This window comes from Arachis ipaensis, chromosome B08, assembly GCF_000816755.2.
Source record: "Arachis ipaensis cultivar K30076 chromosome B08, Araip1.1, whole genome shotgun sequence".
Lineage (NCBI taxonomy): Eukaryota > Viridiplantae > Streptophyta > Magnoliopsida > Fabales > Fabaceae > Arachis > Arachis ipaensis.
The window spans coordinates 46,259,715-46,276,541 of NC_029792.2; the positions used below are offsets into that span (position 1 = coordinate 46,259,715).

A 16,827-nucleotide genomic window follows, 5' to 3' on the forward strand; every position below is an offset into this window, starting at 1 on the left:
GAAAAAAGAAAAATAGAAAAATAAAAAAAAGAAAAATATATAGAAAAAGGAAGCAATAAAAAGGGGACAAAAATGCCCAAAAGTAAAGTAGTAATAACAATGCATATGGAGTGTGAATTAAAGAGAACGCAAGAATGTGTGAAAAGTGAATAAATGGGTAGTTAGGTTGTGTATTAGAATTGTATAGGTTGTTATATGTGTTTGGTGAGAGCTTAGGTTAATCAAAGATGCGAATTTCAAGCTCACTTAGCCATATGCATTCTTATCTTTACCATAGCCCCATTACAACCTATGAATAAGTCCTTATGATAAATGTATGCATGCACCGAATAATTGTTAATTGTTAGATGAAAAATAAATCTTGGAAAGCATGATTAGAGGAGAATTGAGTGAATCAACCCTATACACTTGAGCGACTAGAGCGGATACACTTTCGATGAGGGTTCGATGCTCAATTCCTAGTTCCCGGCTTTCATGAGCTTTCTTTTTGCAAGTTTGTATATACCGAATTTTTTATATTTGAATTGGTGGTGTTTATGAAATGTCATATGACCTTGGCCCTACTTGTTCATATGTGTTCTTGAAGATCGATTTACTTTTAACCAAGTGGGTAGAAGCATCTTGCATTTAGTTGCATGCATGTAAATAGGTTCATATAGTTTATTTGCATTGAATAAATGTTCATACCCCATTTCTAGTCTTTCTTGGTTTAGCATGAGGACATGCTTAGTTTAATTGTGGGGAGGTTGGATAAACCCCAATTTTGTGGTTTATCTTGGGTTGAATTCAGGGAATTTTATCAACTTATCTCACACTTATTCAATGAAATAGTATGGTTTTGTGAATTTTTCTGAATTTGTGCTTAAGAGTAAAAGACATGCTTTTTAGGCCTTTAAATTGATAAATTTAATTCACTTTAATTTCACTCGAAGCTTTGATATATTTGTTAAGTGATTTCAGGATTAGAAGGCAAAGATTGGTTTGAAGGAATGAAGAAAAAGCATGCAAAAATAGAGAATTCAAGAAGAATTAAGGATTTACTGAACTCAAGGCCACGCGCACGCATCACCTACGCGTACGCATGAGAAGGAGATTTGCCAGCGACGCACACGCGTCACCCATGCATACGCCTGAAGAGGAATTTTGCAATGCGACGCGTACGCGTGACCCATGCATACGCGTGACAAGCAGCACGTGACCAACTTAAAGGCAATACGCTGAGGGTGATTTCTGAGATCCAAGAGGCCCAAATCCAACTCATTTTTGATGCTTTTGAACCCAAAGATTGCAAGGGAAATGGGGGGGAGTAGTCATAGTATAGTTTTCATCATGTTTTAGGTTAGAATTCAAGAGAGAGGTGCTCTCTCCTCTCTCTCTAGAATTTAGGGTTCTTATTTCGATTCCTTTTAGATCTATATTTTAATCTTGTTTCCTTTTAGTTTTTCTTTACTTTTATTTGTTCTAGCACTTTAGTTTATCTACTTCTCTTGTTAATTTCTTATTTTGCTCTCTTTCATGTTTTTAAACCCTTGTTGAATATTAATTTTCTTTTAGTGCAATTTTATGTTTCCATATCTTTTTATGTTTATCTTGATTGTCATTGTTGATTTCTTGTTCATGTTAGTTATAGCTTTTATTAATTCTTGCATTTTGTGATGTTTACTTTTATTGCACTCTAGGTGTTTGATGAAATGTTTTCACTAGTTTTAGAGTAATTTTCTTTACTCTTGGCCTAGGCTAAGGGAATTGGATAACCTTGAGTCATTGGGTCTCATTGATTTGGTGATTTGAGAACTCTTAGTGGTCAATTTGATACCTATTAACACTAGCCTACTACTAAGTTAATTAGTAGCTAGGTTGGGACTTATGGGTTGATGTTGATCAAGCCTATTTGACGTACTTCAAGCGTTGAAGTAGACTTTTAACGTACTTCAAGCATAGAAGTAGACTTGATAGGTTAGTCCCTCATAATTGTCAATACATGGTTTGTAGACAAGGATGGTGATCCTAATTCCCATGCCTTAGCCAAGAGTTCTTTTCCTTTCTTTTATTAGTTAATTGTCATTTGTTTTCTTGCTTTTATATTTTCTTGCCAATTGCAAATCAAACCCCCTTGTTTCTTTATAGCCAATAATTGATCACTTCATTACAATTTTTGTCAGATGACCCAAGGTTTAAATACTCGGTTATTTTATTGGGGTTTATACTTGTGACAACCATATTAAAACTTTGATTGAGTATTATTTGTTGGTTGAGAACTATACTAGAAACAGAATTATTTGTGCGAAATTTCTAACCGACGAAAATATTCTTTCATGTACACGTGACCCACACGTACGCGTGACATCCCTGAATTTGAGCGTGATAGGATCATGCGTGGACTGTGCCATCGCACGGTCCAGATAGAGAGTTGTGCGCGTGGTGTGTGGGAACTGTGCTTCTAGCACAATTTCTTCTCACGCGTACACGTGACCGACGCGTACGCGTCACCCCCTATTTTCCCATATGACACATACGCTTGCCAGACGCATATGCATAGCATTCCATTCTCCCAACCCATGCCTACATGTGACCCACGCGTGTGCGTGGGTACCCCTGTCTCATACACTTTTCTTCTCTTCTCCCGTTTTCTTTTTTTCTTTTCTCTTCTCCTCTCTTCTTCCCATCCTTCAACCATCATCCACTACCACCATTCACCATTTACCACCATCTCCATTAGTTATTTAGTTTGAATTTTTGTTTTAGTAGATTAGGTTGTTAGTTTAGGTTATATTTTCATGCTAAGTGTTGGATTATTAATCTTGTTTGGTGTTTACTGATACTGATTATTGACATGTTGCTATTTTAGCATCATTGTTGTGAATATTTATTGTTGGATTTCTTTGTTGAGGTTATAGTTTGTTGCTTGGTATTGAATTTTGCTTCTTTGATACTTTACATACCAGGTACTTGTGAATTGTCTTCCAACCATTCTAATTCTTTTGAATTGCATGATTTGGCCACCATGTGATTTGAATTCTTTACCTTGACTAGACAATTTTTGATGTTGGATTATGTGCATTTATCTTAATGCATTGTATTGCTTGATCATATGCATCCATATGCTATGCTTGTGTCTTAATGACATGTTGACCCTCAATTGTTTAACTATGTGCTCTACACATATTTAAAATTATTCATTTTGGCATAATGCTTCATTTATGAAATTGCATTGTAAGCTCACTTAAAGACATTTTTTGAAATTCTCAAGCTATATGGACCATATTGCTATGTGCTTGATTTTCAACTTATATCTCTCTTTTAATAAGTTGCATAGCACCCATGTGTCCCACTTTATGTCAATTAGGTGATGCAAACAAAATTCAAAGTGTGTCATTGATTGATGTGTAAGTTCATTTTGTTCATTAAGTTTCCTTGTACATCAATCAATGTCCATTCATCATCCATTTCATATTTACTTGATTATTGCTTGAATGCTTTTATGCTTCTTTATTACTTGTTTGTTTATCTTAACCTAGAAGTCCTTGAAAGCATTTCAAACACACTAAAATGAGTGAAGTACATACTTCTTTTGTGTAGTTGTGACATAGCTTATGAATGTTAGTGTGTGTATTCTAAACCGCATGCAACTTAGAACTCACACATTATTTTCCTAAATGTCACACATTGATTCACTCACTTTATTTTAGTGATCATCACCTCATTCTAACAATCTATGCTTCCTTGCTTTTACATTTAATCGTCTTACTATTTTCTATCTTTCAGGATGATTTTCCATATGCAACAAGGAAAGTAGAAGAAAGAACATGCAGCAGCCGGTTGATCCACCAGCTGAAGGTGGCAATCCGTGAAGTTGCCGTATCCCCCTTGCTCATCTCTGAATGCACCGAGGATGTGCAAACTTTTAAGTGTGGGGAGGTCGCCCGACCAATCGGCCATTTTTGGGTGACAAATTTCTAATCCCAATGCTTTCATATTTTATTTTATTACTAGGTCTTTTAGAATTCTTAGTTGTATTTTTCTTAGTTTATTGCATTTCTTTTCATATATATAATAAACTTAGTCAAAATAATAAATTTTCCAACGAATTTATCTATAGGGCACCCCAATTGATCTGAGTAAAAAAATTTTCATTAAAACTTGCATGATGTATATAGTTTGGAATATGGTTTTTGCACCAAAGAACACACAACTGGTGAGTTTTTGAGCTTAATTTTATGGTTACATCATTTAACCATGAATTTGATTCTTGTGTGTTTTCTTCTCTATGATTGCAATCTCTGGTTTGTTCCATTTTATATGTCTATTATTTAGTGTATATCTATGCATTTATGTGATTGAGGCTATCATTTTATTATAGCTTATTTATCCTAAATAGCCTACCTTTTCATTTATCTTTATTTGTCACTTTGAGCCTTTTTAATCCCCTTTTGTCCTTTATATTACCACATCACTAACCTTAAGCAGAAAACAATTAATTGTCCTATTTGAATCTTTGGTTAGTTTAAGATAGTGAGTGTGTGTGTCAACTAAGTGTGGAAAAAATATGAGAACTTTGGTTGATGAAAATGTATTTTGTGCTTATTGAGAATTATTGGGAATTTGGGTGTATACTCATGTAATGGTATGAAAACCATATGCATTGATGTCCTTTGTATAAATTATGTTTTCATATAAAAAAAAAGAAAAGAAAAAGGAAAAAAATAATAGAAAAAGAAAAAGAAATAATAAAAAGGGGACAAAATTACCCCAATGTGAAGCTTAATAAAAATCAATGCATATGTGATGGAATTGAATTTGATACATGAGTGTGTGTGTGTATGCAAAAGGTGAGATTTTGGGTAGCTAAGTTTGATATTAGAATTGTATAGAGTGTGTATGTGTTAGGTGAGAGCTTAGGTTAGTCAAAGATTCAAATTCAAGCTCACTTGGCCATACATATATCCTCACCTTTACCTTAGCCCCCTTACAACCTTGAAAAGCCCTCATGATATTTGCATATGTATATTAAATATTTTTTGATTGGTTAGATGAAGAACAAACTTTAGAAAGCATGATTAGAGGGGAATTGAGTGAATCAACCCTATACACTTGAGCGACTAGAGTGCATATACACATTCGGTGAGGGGTTCGATTGCTCAAATTCTATGTTTCCACCAGTTATTATTTCTTATCTTGCAAGTTTATAATTCTTTTCAATAACTCAATTCAGTTGTGGATTTGATTTAATTCTGATTGCTTTAGCCCTTATGTTTATATATGTATTCTTGGAAATTAAATTATTTTGACTAAGTAGTTGCATTCATGTAGATAGGTTGCATATAGGTAGTTTACATTGGATAACTGTTTATACCCCGTTTCTTGTCTTTCTTGAGTTTAGCATGAGGACATGGTATTGTTTAAGTGTGGGAAGATTGATAAACCAAAATTTTATGGTTTATCTTGTATTGAATTCGGTGGATTTTATCAACTTTTTCCACATTTATTCACTAAAATAGCACAGTTTTGTAAATTCTCCCTAAATTATGCTTAAGAGTAAAAACATACTTTTTAAGCCCTTAATTTGCTAATTTTAATTCTCTTTAATTCCATTCAATGCCTTGATATGTTTGTTGAGTGATTCTAGATTTATAAGGCAAGGATTGGATTGAAGGAATGAAGAAAAAAGCATTCAAAGTGGAGGGTTCATGAAGAAATGAGGATTTAGAAATTTGCCATGCGAGGCATACGCGTAACCCACGCGTATGCGCGATCAAAGTTCGTCAAGCGACGCGTACGCGTGACCCACGTGTACGCATGACAAACAGCACATGACAAACTTAATGTAGCACACTGGGGGCAAATTCTGCAGCTACCGAAGCCCAATCCAACTCATTTTTGAAGCTATTTGAGGCCAAAATCAAGAAGGAAGAAGGGGAGAGCAATTAGGATAGATTAGAAACATATTTTAGGTCATATTCTAAAGAGAGAAGCTCTCTCTTCTCTCTAAAATTACGTTAGATTTCTCTTAGGTTTAGATTTTAATTGTTGCTTTGATTTAGTTTTCCTTTCAATTGCTTGTTCTTACATCTTGGTTCTCTTAGTTTTACTTGCCATTTCCTCTATTTTGTTATTTTTATGTTTATGAGCACTCTTATTAATTTTAATTTCCATTAATACAATTTATGTTTTATGTTTCTTATTGTCTACTTGAGTTGTTATTATTGTTATCTTGCATTTGGTAGTTGTTAGATTTTATATTTCTTGTTAATTTACTATGCTTTCCTTTTATGCCTTCCAAGTGTTTGATAAAATGCTTGGTTGGATTTTAGAGTAGATTTTGGTACTCTTGGCTTGTGATTGAGGACTTAGGTCCCTTGAGATCGTTGATGTCCAGTTTCATTGATGATTTAGGGTTGTTAGTTAGTTCTAAGATCAATTATGTCCACTTGACTTAACCCTCCGATGTTAGAGGACAACTAAGTGGAATTAACTCTTTGTAATCACCATATTGTGTGGTCAATGATCCAAGATAGGATACCTTGATTCTTAATCCTTTCCTTGAGTAGCTTTTAGCCTTTATAGTTCCTTAGTTGTTAGTTTTAATTTCTTGTTCATCAAACCTCAAAATATACCCCATCACCAATAATATGCACACTTCCCTGCAATTCCTTGAGAGATAACCCGAGGTTTAAATGCTCTCGGTTTTTATTAAGTGACAAACAAATTAAACTTTGATTGAGGGTTGTTTGCCGGTTTAGATCTATACTTCGACGAGATTTATTTTGTGAAAATTCTATACTGACGATTTTCATCACGTCAATGACTCGATGCACTTGCCGGTTAGTTTGCGGATATTCAAAATCTCGCATTAAGTTTTTGGCGCCGTTGCTGGGGATTGACTGTGATTGACAACTAACCATTGTCTGATTGCTTAGATTAGGCGTTTTGAGCTTTTGATTTTTATTTATTTTGTTCTTTTATTTTTGAAAGTTTGGTTTAATTTTATCTTAAAACTTTTCCTTAATTTTTGAAATTAAGTTTGGTGTTTTCAAATTTTTAGTCTTATTTGTTTTTGTTCTTAAATTTTGGAATTCTTAGCTTATTTTATTTAATTTTTTTCTTTTAATTTTTGAAATTAAGTTTGGTGTCCCCTTTTGGTGATTTTATTTTCTAATTTTTTTATTAATTTTCTTTTCTTAATTTTTGAAATTAGTGGTTCCTATTTTTCTTTAGTTTTGAATTTTAGTATTAATCATTTAGTTTATTTTATTTTATTTCTTTTACACAAGATACCTCACTAGGAATTCTCTGCACTCGAACGTAGAGATTTCCACATTTCTTTTATTTTCTATTTGTTTATGAGAAGGAACAAGAATAAAAAATCCCTTCTTAATTTCAATCTTGAACCAGAGAGGATCTTGAGGCAACGTTTGCAACAAGCTAGAGTTTACAAAGCCAGTGAGGATCTCAAGGACACTTGAGAAGGAAGCTGAAGAGTTTACCATGGATCCCAATGCTAATATTGAGAATCCGAATGGTAATGAGCAACCTAGAAAGATGCTTGGCTCATACACTGCCCCCACTCCTGTTTTCTAAGGGCATAGTACTGTAGTGCCCCCTATAGGTGCAAACAAATTATAGGTGAAGCCACAGTTGATCACTCTGGTGCAACAAAACTATCAGTTTCATGGACTCCCACAGGAAGACCCAAATTTGTTCATCTCTAATTTCTTGCAGATCTATGATACTGTGAAGACTAATGGAGTGAATTCGGATGTCTATAAGCTCATGCTCTTCCCATTTGCTGTGAGAGATAGAGCGAAGCAGTGGCTTGACACTCAACCCAAGGAAAGCTTGGACACTTGGGACAAGATGGTCAACAAGTTCCTAACCAAGTTCTTCCCTCCTCAGAAGCTAATTAAGCTGAGGACAAATGTTCAGACTTTCAGGCAGAGAAATGGTGAGTCCCTCTATGAAGCTTGGGAGAGGTTCAAGTCAATGATCAAGAAGTGCCCTCCTGACATATTTTCAGACTGGATCGGATTGTAGATCTTTTATGATGGACTCTCAGAGATGGCCAAAATATCTTTGGACAATTCTACGGGTGGCTCTCTGCATATGAAGATGACCCCTGAAGAGGCCGATGAGTTAATTCAGATGGTTGCTAACAATCAATACTTGTAAATCTCTGAGAGTAATCCTGTGAAGAAAGGAGTCATGGAGCTAGATACTTTGGTTGCCATTCTTCCCCAGAACAAGGCCATGTCTCAACAAATCAACATGATTATTCAGCATTTGAGTGGGATGACAGTCTCAACTGTTAATACTCAAGATGCATCTTATGACATGAGTAGTGGTTTCAACCAAAGGGAGACTTACGATTATGCTTAACCCGCTCCTGAACAGGTAAACTATATGGGCAATTCCTCTAGAAATCCCAATAATGATCCTTACTCTAACTCATTTAATCAGGGATGGAGGAATCTCCCAAATTTCGGATGGAGAGAGAAACCTCAGAAGCCTCAGCCAAATTTCAACAACTCTCAAGGCGATTTCAATCAGAATAAATTCAACAACCGTCAGTTCCAGCCCTTTCAGTAGTAACAAGCAACTTCCTAGCCTCAGAGCACTCTTGTCCTAGCTTCTATAGTTGCAGAACTTTCCAAGAACACTCAGAGTTTCATACAGGAGACCAGAACTTCAATTCAGAATTTGGAAGTACAAGTGGGTTAGTTGAGCAACCAAATACCTGAGAGACCTCCAAATACTCTTTCTGGTGACAAAGTGATAAATCCAAAGGAAGAATGCAAGGCCATCATAGTGACTGATGAACCCGTGCCAAAGGAGGAAGCATGTGTTATTGATATTAAAGAGAAGGCTGAGAATACCATAGTACACGCCTTATCGAAGGCATCCGAGCACATGCCGAAGTCACCATGCCCTCAGAAGCTCCAAAAAAAGACCAAGGATGGGAGTTTAATCAAGATTTAAATACTTTTTAGCCACTATGAATGCTACATTGAGTTGTGTGCAATTCTATTTATTTCAGGTAGCATTCGGATGGATTTGACAGATTTTTATAGAAAAAGAGGAAGAAAGTGGATGATGTTGTCAGCCCTGACTTTCTTGCACTCTAATGGACATAACTTGAGCTACAGAGGTCCAATTGACGTGGTTTCCAATGATATATAATAATAGTATACACGTTTTCTCCAATCTGTACGGCCATGTTGGCGCCTAACTTAGGATTTTCCAAGTTAGGCACTGGATGAAGCAATTACTCTCCAGGACATGGGTAAGTTCTTCCTCCCAACAGATTTTGTAATTCTTGACATGTGGGAGGATGAAAATGCCTCCATAATCCTAGGAAGGCCATTCCTAGCCACTGAGAGAGCTCTAATTGATGTAGAAGTGGGTGAATTAGTGCTTAGAGTGCATGATGAGCAACTGGTCTTTTATGTCTTCAAAGATATGCATTCAGCAGTTGAAGAGGAGAGGTGCATGCAGATTGAGCTTATTGATCCAACCCTTCAAGAACCCCTGATGATGCACCACAGGATCTGCAGCTCAAACCTCCTTTGGTGACAATCAACAAAATTTTTCCTGACATCAAATCTAAGTTTGGTGTCGAGAATGCATCATCCACCAAGGAGGAGGTTCCCAAAAAGAAGAAAGTACACAGAGGATGGAGAAATAAAAAGATTTCCACTGAAGACTTCTCTCCAAGAATGAAGGTGGTATTTACTACGAGCCCAATCCTGCCTCATAAATAAGATCCTGTTTCTTGAGCATGTAGAGTTGATCCATGAGAGCACAGGAAAGAAGTTCACAGTAAGGGGTGAAGAGCTAATCCCCTATGATCACCCTCCTCCCTAGTGGAGCTGACCGTCAAGCTAGTGACGGTAAAAAAGTGCTTGTCAGGAGGCAACTCGATGTTTCGTATCCTTAATTTTGATTTATGCTTTGGTTTTATTTAGTTTTATATGAGTTTCTACAATTTTTCCTTTTGTTTTATGTGTATTTTGATCATGCAGAGTATTTAGAAAAGAAACAAGTGAAATCAGACAGAATTTCAGACACCCTGGAGGAGTTCGATTCGGACTGGGTGGCACCTAACTTGACTTTCTGAAGTTAGGCGCCATTTGTGCGTACAAATTGAAGTTGCTATTGGGTGGGTGGCGCCTAACTTGGCTCCATGAACTTGGGTGGGTGGGATATATATTAATTATATCCCACCTAATCCCATTAACCCAAACGTGCCCCCCTTCCTTGTACTTTGTCCATATATATCTCTCACCCCTTCCACAATACGACTCCAAAAAAGAAAAAAATTCTAAAAGAAACTAAAAGAAAAAAAATACCTTCCCTTCTTTCCCAGTTCTCCGATTTCTTTTTTTATTTTTTTTTATTTTCTTATATCACTCTTATTATCTCCATTCTATTTCCTTTAGTCTTTTTCTACCTAGTGACTTTTTCACATTATCCCACTCCTTCCCTCTTCCTTCTTCTTTGCTCTGTTCTATTTTACTCGGGGACGAGAAAAGGTTCAAGTTTGGTGTTGTCGCTTCACTTGTGGTTTTTCTATTTTTCTTCATAGCACTAAAAACCATTTAGCCCTCAAGAAAGAGGAAAGGCAAAGTACCGGCCACCGGCTCCTATGACTCACGGAGATTCCGCTCCGAATTGCATGAGAAGCATTTTTTGATGTCACTTACAAGAGGGTTGTGATTCTGGAAGTAAAAATTTGCATTTTAACCAGATGAATATCCGGAAATCTAGTTTCAGATTCAGAGGTGAGGATGACAATTTTGGTGCAAACCGCACACTGAGGAGGTTTAGTCCCTTTTTCACTTCCTATTTCCTTCCGTCTCTATTATGTTATATTCCTGTTCTCTGTTGCTTTGATTGCCTGCATGATCTTCAGTATTTTCAGCTCTTAGGTTTAGTTTCATTCTGTTATTTGCTTTTAGTTTTAAAATGTTGTCTCATGTACCGCTCACTGAGCTTGAATCCAAAAAAAGGAAAAAGAAGTGGTGTATTGCATGAGAAATTGGGTTATGTTTAAGAGTAGTCTTATTTACTTAAATATGGTGGTGTTATCTGTGATTTTGAATGCATGATATGAACAGTGTAATTTGAATTTGAATCAAAGGATGTTGATGCATGAGAAATAGGAATTTAGAGAACTATTATGAATTCTTTAAATTAAACAAAAGCTTAATCCGTGAAGCAAAAGAAATAGCAAAAAGAAAAGCAAGGTCCAAGGCTCTAAGCATCAATGGCTACGAAGGTCAAATATGATTAAAAGCTCAAAGAGTTGTTTTCCTAGCTATATGCTTGTGGTGTGAATGTGTCAAGTAACCCTTGAGACAGAGCACTAAGAGTCGAGATCAAGTGCATTTAACAGAGTATGCTAAAGGCTTTGAGCACCACTGTCTGGGAGTAACTGAAAGAAAAATCAGAATTGAAAGCTAAGAGAGTTCCCTAATTAAGTACTTGAGATGTTTTTGTGTCAAGTAAATCTTGAGACAAAACATTTAAAGTCACGGCTAGGCTCAAGGTGCAAAGCACCAAAGAAAGAAAGAATAAATGAAAATTTGCTGGATTAATCCGAAGTGAAAAGGCCAGAGAGTTCATAATACTATCCGGATTCTAATTCCAAATGACACTGACATTTCTCAGATTCAAAGGATAGTGAGATGCCAAAACTATTCAAAGTTTCAGTGTTATAAACCCCACTTTAAGAAAAGACATGAATTTGCATTTATCTCAGTGATACGTGAGCGTCTATCCTATCTTTTCCTAGTGAATTTGCATTTGAATTGTTAAGTTTAATCAAGATTTCAATTCTTTTTAGCCACTATGAATGCTACTTTGAGTTGTGAGAAATTCTGTTTATTTCAGGTAGCATTCGTATGGATTTAACGGAGTTTTATAGAAGAAGAGGAAGAAAGTGGATGATGTTGTCAGCCCTGACCTCCTTACACTCTAACAGACATAACTTGAGCTACAGAGGTCCAATTAACGCGCTTCTAGTGGCATTGGAAAGCTAACTTCCAGAACTTTCCAACGATATATAATAGTATACACTTATTCTCCAATATGTACGGCCATCTTGGCTCCTAACTTGGTCTTTTCCAAGTTAGGCGCCGGATGAAGCAATTAGCGAGAACAGGACCGGTCAACAAGCCGGCGGAGTAACTGGTTCAATGGTTCAGAAGTTCAACCGGAGTTCAATCGAAATTCAACCGGTTTAATTAAGTATGAAATAAAATTATTAAAAACTTAATATATACTTTTAAATATTTAAATTCAATATTTTTTAAATTGATAAAATTCAAAATTTTATAATTTTATATAAAAAATTATCCATTAAAAATTCAGAAACAATTTTAAAAATCAACATTTATAACTAACAAAAATCAAAATGCATATAATACCACTAACAGTTATTCCAATTTCATAAAAATAATAATAAAAATATAACAGCAGCATAAACAATGCATTGAAACACTGCACCATAACACCATCAACTTAAAATCAGAAAAATCAATAACCCAGAATTAACAACTTAGAAAAAAATCAATCTTACAATTTCAAGAAAACACTGAACAAGATTAAATAAACAAAGGCCAATCAAAAGATTCAAAACTCAAAACGGGCTAAGAAATCCAATTAACCAACTTGAAACAACAAAAACCTGAGAAGAGAATCTGAAATTCTAATATCTATAAAATTAATTCAAAATCCGATGTCCATACAAGTAACTCAAAATCCATACAATTAACACAAGAGTGAGATCATTCATCTCTCGCGATTGAAGGAATACAACTTGAACTCCTTGCAATGGCTCATTTCTTTAGTCCATTTTATTCTTCTTCAGCATAGCTTTCATGGCTTCAGCTTGGAACAAAACAGGGAAAGCAATAACATACTTGATGAACCTAACACAAGTGTTCATGTAATAGAAAAGAACAAAAGCAATACCATACTTCCAATCAAGTATTCAATAAAAGCCTTCCAATCAAATATTCAACAACACAAGCCCAGAATCCAAAAATAGAAAACTCAGCTTCAAAAGTTAGCAAATCCAAAAATAGAAAAACTATGCATATAAGCATGATTCAGAATCATATAGGCAACAACCAAACTCAAAACTAAAAAATCAAACTCAGCATCCAAACTAAATGCAGGTTCTGAACTCAAATCTGCCCTAAATTATTATTATTATTATTATTATTATTATTATTATTATTATTATTATTATTATTATTATTATTATTATTATTATTTTTGTTGTTGTTGTTATTGTTGTTGTTGCTGTTGTTGTTGTTGTTGTTGCTGTTGTTGTTGTTGTTGAACTTATATAGCAAAATTCAATATACCAAAATTCAAAATTCAGAATTCTAACATTGAATTTACATTAAATTTATTCAAAATTATAGAACCTATAATCCATATAATTAACAAAATAAAAAAAATGAAAAGCAGAACAAGAACACAGAAGAAAAACTGAAAAACTCTGCATCTGAAGCTCTAAACTGAAATTTGCCCTAAATTTCTCACTGAATAAAAAATCAATGGAAAACAAAAACCAAAAACCCATGAACTCAATAACATCAGCAAGTTAGCAACCCAATTCATACCGTTTAGTCACCAAACGTCCAAACCAAATAAACAAAATTCATTGAAAAACAAAGATGTTATGTTAGAGTACTCACCGCGGAAGAGCATAGAAGGCCAGACGACGACCAGATGCCCAACGACGACCAGACAACGCCAATGACCAGGATGACAAGCCGACGACCAGACGACGCAAACTCTAGACGCTTCGAAGTTCAAAGATCAAGAGAACGACGTTGGTGACAACTGCCTCGTCCGCGACAGTGACGCTTTGATCCGGCGTTTGTGGAGGTGACGGTGGTGTTTGTTGGAGCCTTGAAGGTGATTGTCTTTGAAGAGGAAATTAGGGTTGGGACTTGGGACTCTTCGAAGAGGAGAAGGTTGCTCACTCAACAGTATTCAATTTCATTCAGCATTTCACCCCCCCTTTTTTTTAAAGGCGTCAAAATGACGCCGTTTTGTCACTGGGTGGGAAAACTGGCGCTTGCTAAAACCCGAACGATTTGCCCGTTTTGACGGTTAACCACCGGTTCAGCCAATTTTTTCACCGGGTTTTTATAGAACAGTCTTGCAGGAGAACCGGACCGGCCAGATGATCGGTTCCCAGTTAATCCAGTTGAACCGGCCCGTCCGGTCCAATTTTCAGAACCTTGGCAATAACTCTCCAGTCCAGTCCAAAGCACAGCAGTGGCTCCTGCATCCATCAAATATTAGCCTTCGAAGATTTATTATATATTTTGATTAAAACCTTATTTTTTTTGAAAATAGAAAAATATATTATTTAGTTTTAGAAAATATATTTTACATTAATTAGGATTAGATATAAAAGGGAAAAGATTTAGCCTTTCGGGCTCCTTTCTCTTTTACGCACCTCATTCTGCACTTTACAGTTTTTAGAATCATAGTTTTCTCTCTGAGCCATGACCAACTAAACCTCCATTGTTAAGGTTAGGGGCTTTGGTTATTTCTATGGATTGAAATTATTGCTTTTCTATTTTAATTAATGTATTGATTTAGTTTTAAGGATTACTTTTGTACTTAATTTTATGACTATGTGTGGAATGGAAGTATGACCCTTATTCTAGATCCGTTCTTGTGACCCTTAGAAGAGGTGTCTCACCTGAACACAACTTGAAAGTAAATTCCTCCTAAATTGCTAATTACATGAACTAATTGGGATACGTGACATATAATCCTGTTAGCTTTGGGTAATTAGGGTTTTTGTGGCTAATAAACTAGAATTGAACTTAAACCTCTAATTGACATTAAATGACCAAGGAATCGGCGGTTAACTAGGTTAGAGGAGACTAAATTACTAAGGAATTAAGGCTTAGTCAAATATAGTTTGCCATGAATTGAATCTTGCATGATTAAAATAGTTGGTAAGAAGTAGAAATTCGGAAGATAAACAACTCCAAAACCTTAACTGTTTTCTCCTATATTCATCACATCAATTTACTGTTTGCTTTTATTTCTCTGAATTACTATTTTATGCTTTACAACACTAAAACACTCTTTTTTGCTTGTCTAACTAAGTAAATCACTCAATCATTGTTGCTTAGTCTATCAATCCTCGTGGGATCGACCCTCACTCACCTGAGGTATTACTTGTTACGACCCAGTGCACCTGCCGGTTAGTTTGTGGGTTATAAATTTTGCACCAGTGACTGGTGAACCCGTGTTAAAGGAGGAAGCATAGGTTGTTGAAGCTGCAGAAAAGGATGAGGACACCATAGTGCACACTTCACCCAAGGCATTCCAGCCTCAGCCAAAATTATCATACCCTCAGAAGCTCCAAAAGGAGACCAAAGACAGGCAATTCTCGCAGTTCTTGGAAGTCATCAAAAAGTTACAGATCAATATTATTTTTGCAAAGGTACTGGAGCATATGCCTTAATATGTTGAGTTCATGAAGGGTTTACTATCTGAAAAGAAGACCCTAAGGGGAGATGAAATAGTGTTGCTGACTAAGGAATGCAGTGCATTGATTTAGAGTAAATTTCCAAAGAAGATGTCAGACATAGGAAGCTCTCATATTCCATGCACTATGGGAATATCAATTTTGACAAGGCCCTGTGTGATCTTGGTGTAGGCATCAATCTAATGCCCTTATCTGTAATGAAGAAGTTTGGAATCTAAGAGGCGCATCCGACAAGAATAGTACTACAAATGGCAGACAAGTCTCTGAAACTGGCCTATGGAATAGTGAAAAATGTCTTGGTCAAGGCTAGAAAACTTTTTTTCCCTGCAGATTTCGTTATCCTTGACATGGGAGAGGATGCAAATGATTCTCTGATCCTGAGAAGACCATTTCTGGCCACAGGAAGAGCCTTGATCGATGTTGAAAAAGGTGAACTGGTTCTGAGGATGCATGAGGATTACTTGGTATTCAAGGTTTTTAGACCTTTACATCACTCAAATGAAGGAGGTACTTACATGGAGGGTGAACCCACTAACCCAAGCCCTCAAGGACCTGACTGATGCAAAGTGAGGCTCACTGTTTAAGACTCCTTTGGTAGGAACCATTAAAATTCTCTCTGACATCAAACCTAAGTTTGGTGTTCGGTATGCATCATCCACCATAGAGGGAGTTCCTAAGAAGAAGGTGCCTAGAGGTTGGAGGAACAAAAAGATTCTTAGTAAAGATTTTTCACCTGGAATGAAGGTGGTATTTACTAAGAGTCCCATTCTGCCTCATACAGTGAATAGGATCCTATCTCTTGAGTACATTGAGTTAATCCATGATAGCACAGGAAAGAGATTCACAGTAATGGATGAAGAGATAAGCCCCTATGATCACCCCCTCCCTAGTGGAGCTAAGTGTAAAGCTAGTGACGGTAAAGAAGCGCTTGTTGGGAGGCAACCCAACCATAACTATCCTTTATTTTTTCTTTCAATTTGATTTTCATGCATTTTTTATCTTTATTTTTATTTATAATTTTCCTTGAGTTAATTTTAATTGCGATCATGCAAAGTGTTCAAGGACAAGAGGACTTAGGAGGAAGATCAGAACACCCTAGAGAGCGTTCAACTTGAAGTGTTCTGGCGCTAAACGCCAAGTGGGGGCTTACTGCCAGGCAAGGCAACAGGGGTGTCTTGGCGTTTAACGCCCAAGATGGACAAGCAGTAGCTAGCGTTAAACGCCAGGTGGGCGTTTAACGCCCACAAGGGTATAACTTCATGGAACAGCAACCCTCCAAGGACTAGCATTTAGTACCAAGT

The 16,827-nt window shown here is 36.1% G+C and overlaps 1 long non-coding RNA gene across 1 annotated transcript in view; it reads right to left on the minus strand.

Moving 5' to 3' along the window:
- LOC110265500 overlaps positions 1 to 12,984 on the minus strand; it is a 19,446-nt gene extending 6,462 nt beyond the window's left edge. Inside the window, exons 1-2 of the long non-coding RNA XR_002351645.1 lie at positions 12,667 to 12,984; positions 10,471 to 10,472 (exon numbers count right to left, since the gene is read on the minus strand). This is a non-coding gene — a long non-coding RNA (uncharacterized LOC110265500). The remainder of the gene's footprint in view (positions 1 to 10,470; positions 10,473 to 12,666) is intronic.